Below are 13,212 nucleotides of genomic sequence, written 5' to 3'. Positions count from 1 at the left end.
ATTTACTTCACATCTTGTATTTTTGCTCAGTTTCTTGTTTTATTTTCTTTAGCACGAACCAATAAACATAAAATCCCTGGTTATCTATATGTGACTCAAGCATGTATGTGGTGACGTACAAGTGGATCATGTCTTGAGTGATAACCAAAATGGTCTGTGGTATATGGATACACGATGGAAACCTTATCTTGGTAACGCTACGGATGCGGTCCGCTTTGTGGAATGGTCACAAGTGTTGTGACTTGTCACAGATGGTCTGATCCTGATCATTCATGTTAGGGACATGCGAGTGGAGGCGTCCTATACAAAGAGTTTTTATAAGACCTGACCATGAAGTGTTAACGTCTCATTATATAACATCGTTCATGACAGAGACTTCACTTTACTAGGATGACCATAGGTAATATGATCTCAATCCTGAGTGAGTTGGGAACTCCTACCATTGAGGGCGGTCCTTTGATTTGTATGGGTGTAGTGGTCAAGTCGCCGATTTAAACCTACATTTTGGCGATTCGTCTGATTTGTGAGCTAGAAACTCAGCTACACAAGATGAAATTCACTCCTTCTCCGAGGCAAGGGTTAGTAGATTGATAGCTCCCTTAAGAACTAATTTCGAGGCTTGAACGATGTGACGCCACACACCTTCTCTTGGCTTGAGAGGTGTTCACACATAGTTGGACTATATTGTATTATTCATTAGAGGAATTAGTGGTACTTAAGGAGTGAGATGTAACTAAAGGAGCATAACGGTAATTTGGCTCAGCTGTACTTACGAGCATCTGTGAAGAGTCATCGTACTAATGATTAGTTATATCCGATGGACACGAAAATATATTTGTGGTAAGAAGAGTTCAATTGTTGGTCTTTAGTGGAATGCTTGATAGTTAACGGATGGTGGATCTCGTGGCTAAAGAGTTTGTCAGCTATTCACGAACTGTTGGACCTTCGAGCCACAGGTCTATTAGGTCCCCTGGGTAGCTTGGATAAAGTCGAGAACCAGTATTTAGGTTAATTTGAAATGTTCAAATTGACAAGAGGAAGTTCGATTATATATGATATAAATGGACTAGTTAATTATATATGATATAATTGGGTAAATGAATGAGATACATTATTTTGGAGAAAATTAAATATAAGTATGATTTATATCAAGTAGAGGAGAAAATACTATAGTAGATATATGATATCAAACTATAGGATAAAAATATAATATGATTATATTTATTAATTAATTAGTTGGTTAATTATATGATAATTAACCCAAAAATCGTATTTGGACGTAGGTTAATGGGAATGAGTCGTTTATTGTAACCAATGAAATTAAAATGAAAAGAGTTTTCATTTTTGAATTACCCGCTGATCAATCGCCCAAGAGAATTCGAGAGCGCGCGTTGGTAGAAAGCAAAACGATCGCTTAAGTGTTTTCGAGAGCCTATACGATAGCACTCTCCGCCTAAACGATCGTCTACCTTACACCTAAACGATCGCACATTATTTTCGACCAGATCGGACAACTTCTCTAAACAATCGTATAGTGTGTCGGTTTTACTAAACGATCGTGTACCTTTTCCTAAACGATCGTTCAGTAAATCCTACACGATCGTGTAGCTCCTCCTAAACGATAAGCATTTCTATTATGCAATAGCGTTTTCTTCCCTCCCACTTTCTTATCGACTACACGATTCGTGTTTCCTCCTTCCTCTACTAAATTCACCAAAGATCACCCTTTGGGTTTTCACTTTGAGAATACCCGGGGCTCTTTAGTGGTGGTGTCATCTTCGTTGCAGTCGTGAGTTCACGTTGTTCGTGCTGCTGCAGTCGTCATTTCCACTGGATGTTGGTAGATCGCGTGGATGTTTCCGCTGCTTGGAGTTTCAAAGTGTGAAGAATGCCTTCAACTGGTACGGAACTTTTTCCCTTGTTAGTTTCTTGTTCATAGCATGCCGAAAATTAAGTTTTGTTTGCATAACTGTATGTTTTAAATGTATAATGTGTATTTCAGCCACGATGAGATCGGAGCGATCCGAACACGCTCATGGAACTCTTAAATATGAGATCCTTCAGTAGATAGGTTGTTTCCTTAAGTGCTAAATTCAGAATTAGAACAAGGGGCCCCAACCTCTCTCTAGGCTAAGAGGGACTCAATTTATTGGTTAGACCACAAATCAATTGTTCTTTAGAGGTTTAGTGGAACTAAAGGAACAAGAAGTGTTCTCGAGGGTAAAACGGTATTTTGACCCAGCCAAGACCACGAACAACCTGTGAAATATTGACTTACTGATTATGGTTATATCAGATGGACAGAAATATATCGACAGTGAGGGGAGTGCAACTATGGGACTTTAGTGGAATGACCCGTTAGTTAACAAATGTTGATTAATTAGGTTAAAGAGTTTTACCGGTTAATCTCGGATTGTTGGAGCCCATGATCTGTAGATCCATTAGGTCCCTCTGCTAGCTCATATGGATTAAATTTAGAACAGTATGTTGGATTAATTCAAATTGTTCAAATCAGGAAAAGGGATTAAAACCAACAAGTATATGCGATATCGCTATTAGTTTTTTGTATGGCGCTCTATATTCAAATGTGATTTGAATTTTGAAAATATGAATGCAGATTCATGTTCGGGAGGTTAAATTTAGTCAAGAGGGTCAAAATTGTAAAAAGTCAAAGGGTTGACTTTTTCGCTAAGGAAAAGTCCAAGTTTGACTTTGACTAAATGGAAAAAGACCTTTTTGCCCTTGACTAGCGTTAGTGGAATTATCCAACATTTTTGTTGGATAATCTCACTAACTTAAGTAGACTATGTGTAAATATTATAGAATGATACATAGCCCACTTTGGTTTAGTACTTTGTGAGGTGTTGATTTTTGGTGAGCTTTTACATGCATCTAATGCATGTAATTGTCTTATAAAAGGAAGTTTTTTTTTTTTTTAAAATAAAGTCTTCTTCTTTTGCTGAATTTTCTATTTTTTGGTTTCCAAGTTCTCACCAAAAGCTTTCTTTTTCTCACATTAACCTTGAACCTCCCTTTTTTCTTTTTCATTTCTTCATTCACTAGGTCCCACAATCCGGTTCTGAGTCCAGAGAATAGCAGGGAAACTCTAGTGATGGTCCGGTAGAGTTCGGGTCGAAATTCAGCGAGAAAAAGCATTTTTTGGGAGATACAAAGGTTGTACACTATCTCTTTTCGGTTTACTATTTTTTCAATATTTTCAAGCTAATTTCCTTTTAACTAGAGGCAATTAGAGTGTAATTAGATCCTTATTCCGCTGCGTATGTCTCGTGTTCCATTAGATACGACCTATCACAATTCCCCAATTGCCACCACGAATAAAGTCAACAAAGGATCATCCTCTAGGATAAAATCTGGCATTTCTTCTTCTAAGAACAATAGTTTTCCGATGAAAAAGGGTAAGGGGAAAGGGAAGACTCTTACTGACCGCAAAGGCAAGGCTAAATTTGTATACAAAGGAAAATGTTTCTACTACAACGAGGACTGACATTGGAAAGGAAACTGCTCAAAGTACCTTGCGGAGAAGAAAACCGAAAAATCAAAACAAGGAAACTAGTTTATGAAGAATGCTTGCAAACAACGAGATAACCCTCAGGGTTGTGAATAGGAGAGGTTGTCTCAGCAAAATCAGTGGGAGTTTCTGAAGTTGTTATCCAGAAATAGATTCAATACATTAGATAATGTACTTCTTGTTTCTGAAATGAAAAGAAATCTTATATCTATATCTTGTTAGAACATTGTACAAAGTATCTTTTGACATAAATGAAGTGCTCATTAGCAAAAGAAGTATCTTATTTGTTCTACTAGAAAACAACTTATATGTTAAAACCAACCATTTCAAGATATTTAAAATGGCTAAAACGGAAAACAAAAGGCAAAAAGTTTCTTCAAGTACATATCTTTGGCACTTAAGACTTGGCTACATTAATCTCAATAGGATTGAGAGATTGGTTAAAAGTGGTCATCTAAACTAGTTAGAAGATAACTTTTTATCTCCATGTGAGTCTTGTCTTGAGGGTAAAATGACTAAAAGATCTTTTTCTAAAAAAGGTCTTAAAGCCAAAGAATCCTTAAAACTTGTGCATTTAGATCTCTGTGGACCATTGAATATTAAAGCATAAGGTGGGTATGAATATCTCATCAGATGATTATTCAATGTACGGTTATATTTACCTAAATTCATCATAAGTCTGAAGCACTTGAGAACTTTTTAGGTAAAATGATTAAGACACTTCGATCAGATCGAGGTAGAAAGTACATAGATGTTACAACTCTTTGCACCTGGCACCTTAGCAGAACGGTGTATCAAGAAGAAGAAACAAAACCCGGTTAGACATAGTTCAGTTGATAAGTGAGCTATGCTCGGTTGCCTAATTAGTTTTGGAGATACACAGTGGGGACTGCTATATACTTTTGAACATAGGTTCCATTAAGAATATTTCTAAAAATCTATATGAGTTATGGAGAGGTCGTAAAAGTTATTTACATTACATAAAAGTTGTTTATGTTATTTCAAACTTTGGGCATGATCGGCACATGTATTAGTGCAAAACCCTAAGAAATTAGAACGTCATTCAAAAGTATACCTATTCGTAGGCTACCCAAAAGCTAAATACTTCTTTAACCCATAAGAAAATAAAGTATTTGTATCAAGAGATGTGACTTTTCTCAAAGAATACCATATGAGAGATCATCAATCTTGTGAAAAGCTAGTTTTGCGTCAAAGTTTCCATAGAAGTTACAGAAAATCAACACGCATTGTTGATTAAGTTGGTCCTATAATAAAAGTTGTTAAAACTAGTCAGATGCATCTTTCTCAAGAGTTGAGAGTGCCTCGACCGTAACATGGGTTTAGTAGAAAATCATGTCATCAATACTTGATGATGGCATCAAAAATCCATTGACCTACAATTAGGCAATGAATGATCAAAGGAACAGAGTCCTAACACACCTTCAGGAGTTAAAGATATAAGATGCATTCCCTATATGTTGAAAGTTAGAAGTGATCAGTTTACAAAGATCCTCAGGCCTAAAGTGTTTTGAGAGTCACCTAGTGAGTCTAGGACTATGGGTTGTATAATCCAAAACAAGTGGGAGAAAAACTATGATGCCTAGTGAAGACATGGGTATATGATGCCAAGTGAAGATAAACCGTGGGTATGTGATGCCATAGTTTATTGATTTTCTCTCTAAAACTCAACAACTCAACATTATGTGTATATATGTATTATCACTAGAGTTTTAGTCCATGTGGGAGTTTGTTGGGTTTTACGTCCGAAAAATCGTGGTTTGTAAATGATAAACTCATTCTGTTATCAATAAAGGTGTTATTGAGGTTTATTCAACAAAGTTGTTATTGAATATAGAATTGCTTATTTCGCTTTATAAAGAACCTAAATCCAATAAACTAAGATCCATGGCTATTACATAAATACTTGGACTTTATGTAGTGACACAAAAGTGGATCAAGTTCGAGAAAATAGTCTAAACAGTCTATATTATACGGATAAGGCTGGGTACCTTATTCTAAAGAGACTATCGGATGCGACTCACTTTGTATCTAGTAAAAATGGTGTGATCTTGAATCATTCATGTGGAGACATGTGAGTGGGGGCGTCATGTGTAAAGAGTTTGTATATGACCAGACCAAGAAATAAGTCACTCTTATTTTGTAACGTTGTTTACAATTTAAGACTGACTATTTCAAAGCGATGACCTAGGTGAAGGATCTCATACCAAGAGTTTCATGAGCATGTTCAGATCACTCCGATCTCACCGTGACCGAAATACAAATTATATACATTCAACACATACAATTATGCAAATAAATCTAATTATCGGCATGCTCAGAACAAGATAATTAACAGGGAAAGGGTTCGATACCAGTTGAAGACTATCTTCGAACTTTAGAACCCCAACGCAGCAGATCCCTCCAACAAATCTACCAACGCCAACTGCAGTAGCACGATCAATGCGAACACGAACGCCGCAACGAGGACGACACCACCACTAATGAGCCCCAGGTATTCTCGGAGTGAAAACCCAAAGGGTGGGCTTTGGTGAATTTGGTAGAGGACGAAGGCTGTCTCTTATACACATCTAGATGTGTATAAGAGACAGCCCAAAGGGTGGGCTTTGGTGAATTTGGTAGAGGACGAAGGAAAAACGAGTCGTGTAGGTGATAAGCAAGTGGGAGAGAAAAAAATGCTATCGTATAGCAGAAGTGCTTATCGCATAGAGAAGTTACACGATCGTGTAGGAAATGTTGAACGGTCGTTTAGGAAAAGGTGTACGATCGTTTAGAGAAGCTATTCGATCGTGTAAGATACAGTGTGCGATCGTTTAGCGCGAGGTGGACGATTGTTTAGGCAGAGAAGATCTATCGTATAGTCTCTCAAGCAATCGTTTTACAAATCACCAGCACGCTTTCGAATTCTCTTAGGCGAATGACGGAAGATCGATTGAACGACTCAAAAAATGAAAACTTTTTCATTTTAACCCATCGGTTACCATAACCGATGTTGCCCACTTACCCACGTCCGAACGTGGAAAAATGATTAATTATCATATATTAATAATTAATTAATTAATATAATCATATTATATTTATATCCTATAGTTTGATATCACATATCTACTATAGTATTTTCTCCTCTATTTGATATAAATCATATTTATATCTAATTTCCTCCAAAATAATGTATCTCATACATTTAGCCAATTATATCATATATAATTAACCAGTTCAATGATATCATATATAATCGAACTTCCTCTTGTCAATTTGAACATTTCAAATTAACCCAAATACTGGTTCTCGACTTTATCTAAGCTACCCAGGGGACATAATAGACATGTGGCTTGAAGCTCCAACGGTACGTGAATAGCTGACTAAACTCTTTAGCCATGAGATCCATCATCCGTTAATTGTCAGGCATTCCACTAAAGACCAACAACTAAATTCTTCTTACCACAGATATATTTCTGTATCCATCGAATATAACCAATCATGAGTATGATGACCCTTCACAGAAGCTCGTAAGTACAGCTAGGCCAATTTACCGTTTTGTCTCTGTAGTTACATCTCACTCCTTAAGTACCACCGATTTCTCTAATGAACAATACAATATAGTCCAACTATGTGTGAACACCTCTCGGGCCAGGAAAAGGTGCGTGGCGCCACATCGTTCAAGCCCCGGAATCAGCTCTTAAGAGAGTCATTTATCTACTTACCCCTGCCTTCAGGAAAGAGTGAATTCCATCTTGTGTAGCTGAGTTATCAGCTCCCAAATCAGATGAATCCCCAAAATAGTAGGTTTGAATCGGCGACCTGGCCACTAGCACCCATACAAATCAAAGGGCCGCCCTCAATGGCAGGAGTTCCCAACTCACTCAGGATCTGTCTCTTATACACATCTAGATGTGTATAAGAGACAGATATACTACAGACCATTTTGGTTATCACTCAAGACATGATCCACTTGTATGTCACCACATACATGCTTGAGTCACATATAGATAACCAGGGATTTTATGCTTGTTGGTTTTTAGTAAAGCAAATAAAACAAGTAAATGAGCAAAATACAAGATGTGAAGTAAATATCATATATTAACAACACAAGCATTAATACAAACTGTTTACAAACTATAGGACACGAGACTTTAGGGCATCAACCCCAAAACTAGGTAACTTGACCTTAATTCTAAGCTAATTATGAACTCTTGTTTATTCGGGATTATCTTTAGATTTGCATGGGTGAGGGGGGTTGGCTCAACAATGCAGGCTCAATAAGCCCCCCATTTCAAGGGTAAGACCTGGTACATAGCTGGGTACATAGGGTGTAAGACGGAATTCACTCATACCCATTTTTAGGGATAGTAAAGAGGTTGTTCCCTTAAGTGTTGACTTCGAGTCTTGAACAAGAGGCACCACCCTCTCATTGGCCCAAGAGAGAGTCGGTTTGGTAATTAGATCAAAAACCAATTGTCCATTAGAAGATCAGTAGGATTTGAGGGGGTAAAATAACTTTAACCCAGCCGTTATTACGAACAACCTATGAAGGGTTGACTTACTGATTATGGTAATGTTGAGTGTACATAAATATATCAACAGTGAGGGAAGTGCAATTATTGGGTTTTAGTTGAATGACCTGGTAGTTAATGAATGTTGGTTGATTGGGTTAAAGAGTTTTAGTCAGTGAGCCCATGATTTGTAGGTCCATGAGGTCCCTCTACTAACTCATATCGGAAAACCTTAGAACAGTGTGACATGTGAATTCAAAGCATTCGAATTCGAATAGGGAATAAGTGTTAAGTATGTGCGATATATTTAACGATATATCATCAATTGGGAATTGAATTATAAAGAGAGAACTAAAGATATTTAAATAAGATTTAAATATCAAGATATGAATAGAGATTCATATTGATTGGAATTAGCGTTGGATTTAATAATTCATATTAAATTAAATTTATTAGTTAATTTAATTAATTATTTAATATTAATTTAATTTTAACTACTTATTAGAATTAATTTTGAAATTAAATGGAATTAGTCAAAGTAGATTAAAAGTTAAAATGTTGACTTCATCCTGCTTTGAAAGTCAAAAGTCAAAGGTTGACTACACTAAGTGGGAATCAAAATCCTTTTATTTTAATTTTGAATTAAAATTATTTTTTAATTAAATTTTGACTAAAGTCAATTGACTCCAAAAGTTAAAGGTCAAAAGTTGACATCACTTAGTGGAAAAATTCAATATTTTTACTTAGTGGGAAAATCTTATTTTGAAGTTTGATTAAAAAAAATTGTTGCTAGATATTCATCCCACTTGAAATCACTAATCCCACTAAAATTGAATGTATTTTGAAGTGTCAAAATGTGGTTAACTCAATTTTGTATAAATTGCATGTAATTGCTCTATAAATTGAGTGATTATGAGAAATTTATTCTTCTTGGCAAAGTGGATTTCCTTGATAATTTTAGAATTACCACAATTCTCCCAATTTTCATACTAAATTCATCCCTAATTTAATCACTCACCGAATCCTATTATCCCATTCTAAGGCCGAAGAATAGTTGAGAAGATTCTCGTGGTGGTCTACGAACCATTCATGAGAAGATTGGAGTAGAATTGAGAATCAATTTGGAGCTACAAAGGTTGTACTCTTAATCCCTTTATCTTATGATAAATTGCATGCTTATTCTTATGAAATTAACTTAATTAGAGTACTTTAAATCCTTTATTGCTAATGTTGTGCATGTGTTCATTCCATCAAATTTCTCTCTCTCTCTCTCCTATTTAATTTTTCAATTAATTTGTTATTAAATTTTATTACTTGAAATTAATTGCAATTCTTGTTCTTGAAGTCAATTGTTTATATTTGTATATTTTGATTGGTAGTTCTTAAATTTTTACATTTATTATCAATCTTGTTATTAGAATCAATTTGGGGGCTTTAAAGTAGTACTATTAACTTCTTGATTATTTTGGATTGAATTTATTTGCATGAGTTTATTGTTTAAATTAAAAGTTTGTTAATTTGTTTAATTGGACTCACATTAGAAAAAAAAATTAACTAGTTTTAATAAACCCTATTCACCCCTCTAGGGTTGCCATACCAATCCTATAATTGGTATCAGAGATAGTAGCCCTTCCACATAAATCATTTTTCAAATATTATTTTGATTTATAAAAGTATCTTACTAATATTTTTAAAATTATTTGAATAAGCTTAATTGCTAGAGTTATGATAACTTTAGAAGATCAATGTGTTGATACACCTCCTTTCTTTAATGGTAGAAATTTTGGTATTTGGAAAATGAGAATGAAAACGTTTTTGCTTGCTATTGATTTTAATATCTTGTATTTTGTGAACATAACTTGTCAAAATTGAAATTGAATGATAAATTGCTCACTTTAATGTCCAAGCCATAAATATCATATGTAGTGCTTTGAATAGTAAAGTATGTGATAAAATTGCACAATTTGATTATGCATATGATATTTTCCAATTTTCTTGACAATATGTGTAACGACTCAACCCCCTAGGACTTAAGTTAGGCCGCTACTAAATACATGCATGCATGGAACTCAAAACTATACTTGGTTATGGGGAAATAATGCTAATTAAATAAGGTAAGTTCAAAAGACTTTCATTAAATTCAAATACTAAAACAATAGTAGGGTATCCATAAATCATAAAGGACAATAAATAAGTCTGAAAAACAATTTTTAAAAGTAAGTTTTAAACATCAAAACTAAAAGTTAAGAGAAGCATGAAAGGAACTTTAAATCTCATGATGCGGAAGCGTAAAAACTAGTCCCAGTGGCTCGATCACGAATTTCGCTTGTCCATCGATAGTGCATCTCTACCCCTACCTGAAACAACAACATGAGAAAGAATGAGTATAAAATACTCAGTAAGTAACCCCACTACTGGGGTCAGGCTGGACATCTATGTCCTCTAGATACCCACCTCTGGTGAAACATATAAACTACTCTAGTCCTCATAGGACACATATGCACATAAAACAAGAAGAAGACTGAGTCCTATCCTACTGTAGTTAAGTATGCCCACTACCTCTGGTGAATCCCAAAAGAGACACAAACTGGTGAATCCCAAAGGAAATACAAACTGGTGAATCCCGAAGGAGACACAAACTGGTGAATCCCGAAGGAAACACAAAATCTAATGGGCATTTAACTAATTAGTAAGGACATTTGCACAGTCTCAACATCATAATCATCATTGTACAAATCTACGACATACATATAAACTTCAACATCATGGTTCTACAACATACATGTATACTTCAACATCATGGTTCTACAACATACATGTATACCTCAACATCATCAGATCAAATATAACCATACGGAAGCACATATCATCTCATACTAGCATTCAAGTGTCTATGTGCATAAATAAATAATTTAGATCTCGTACCAGAACATACTTTGATCATATTATAATATCAGTCTATCATGCTATCATTCTACCATAACATTCATTTATCATGCTAGCATACATCTAATGCCTAGCCAGTGGGCAGTTCCAGTAGTAGGATTACTTACCTCAAAGTTAATCCAAAATAACCCAAGCAATTAATCTCCAACAAAGTAACTCTCGAATTAATTCCCCTAGCACAAAACACAAACACTAGAATTCAATCTTTGGAGCCAAAACCAAAACATAACATATTTAATCCAACGAACCCCAATTTAACTTACCAAAGTTCTGGTTTGGTCCAAGGTCAAATCCACAGCGAAAATTTTGATTGATCAACCCGAAACAACTTTTGCAATGCCGCACAATCCACTTTCGACCTTGAAACTCTTCCAACACTCAAATCTATGGCCTAAACATGATGGTCATTCACAAATTTAGCCAAAATTAACCGAGTACTCTAAAATCCCCAAAGAAAATTCTAAAAACATTTATCTTACCCAAGGACTACAAGAATCTGGCACAAGCAACGATGGCGGCGATAGAAGAAATCTGACGGCTAGGCAGTGGATTCGGCGTGACGATGCGGATCTGACGATGAGGTGAACTGAACCTAGGCTGGACGAATCGGGCTGGATGACGGGACGGGCGGCTCAGCGGTCAGCGAAGAACGGTGAGTGGTGAAAATCCTTTCGATTTGGCGCGGCATGGCTACCGACATCGAGGCGTTCAGCGGCATGGACGAACGGCTTCGCGGCTAACGGCGGCGGAGCAACGCGGTGTAGGTGCGACGTCTATGGCGGCTGGACGAATGGCTACGTTGCTGATGGCGGCGAAGCAACATGGTGCAGGTGCGCGACTGGAAGTAGGGCTCGGTGAAGCAAGAAGAAATTGAGGGGGGTGTCAGCGGATGCGTGAGGAAGAAAGGGAATGAGGGTTTTAAAAATAATAATAATAATGAAAAAACTAAAAAGGAAATAAGTATAATTATATTAAATTCCTTTCCTTATTCCACTTTATACTATAAATTCCTTTTCTTATCAAAAGAAAATTAATTCCTGCCATTAATTTTCAAATTGAATAATTCCACGCCAACAATTAAATACCCGCACTTACACTTGAAGTCCAAAATTCCAAAAATTCCCTCCAACTAATAACAATTACTGAAATTCCAAATAATAAAGTTACTGAAATTACATTATTACTAAAAAAATGTGCGGGGTGTTACATTCTTCCCTCCTCAAAGAACTTTCATCCTGGAAAGTTCATTCTTGAAAAAGCTCCGGGTATTGGGCCTTCATCTCATCCTCTCACTCTCAAGTAGCCTCCTTGAACTGGTGATTCTGCCACAGGACTTTCCCAAAAGCAATTTCCCAGCGGCGTAATGTTTTTACCTCTCTAGCGAGGATCTCTATAGGCTTCTCCTTGTAGCTCAAGTTGTCATTCAACTGTAAGGGCTCGTAGTCAACTACATGGGACAGGTCTGTCACATACTTCCTTAGCATCGAAACATGGAAGACATTATGAACTGAAGACAGTGCTGGGGGCAATACCAAACGGTAAGCTATGGGGCCAACTCGTTCCAGGACCTCAAAAGGTCCAATGAATCTCGAACTCAACTTTCCCTTCCTGCCACACCTCAGAATACCTTTCATGGGTGCCACTTTTAAGAACACTTTCACACTAGTCTTAAATTCCAAGTCCTTACGTCTTACATCGGCATAGCTCTTTTGTCTACTCTGAGCTGTTTGCATACGAGCCCTGATCTTCTGTATTGCCTCATTCGTGGTCTGCACCAATTCAGGTCCTAACAATTTCCTCTCTCCTACTTTATCCTAACATACAGGGGACCTGGAACTCTTCCCCTATAGGGCCTCAAAGGGTGACATCCCAATAGTGGACTGGTAGTTGTTATTATAAGCAAACTCCATTAAGTGCAAGTGAGCATCCCAGCTTCCTGAAAATTCTATGGCACAAGAACGCAGCATGTCTTCCAATATCTGATTCAATCTCTCTGTCTGCTCATCAGTCTGAGGGTGGAAAGTTGTACTGAAGTCTAAACAGGTCCCCAAAGCTGCCTGAAGACTTTTTTAGAAGTTAGATGTGAAACGAGGGTCTCTGTCCGACATGATGGACATGGGCACTCCATGCAATCTCACCACCTTCTTCATGTATATCTGTGCCCACTTATTCACTGAAAAGGTGGACTTCCAAGGTATGAAATGTGCTAACTTTATAAGTCTGTCT

The sequence above is a fragment of the Benincasa hispida genome, chromosome 10 (assembly GCF_009727055.1).
Source record: "Benincasa hispida cultivar B227 chromosome 10, ASM972705v1, whole genome shotgun sequence".
Taxonomy (NCBI): Eukaryota; Viridiplantae; Streptophyta; class Magnoliopsida; order Cucurbitales; family Cucurbitaceae; genus Benincasa; species Benincasa hispida.
The sequence above is the reverse complement of the archived record's forward strand: the minus strand, read 5'-3'. Positions refer to the sequence as shown.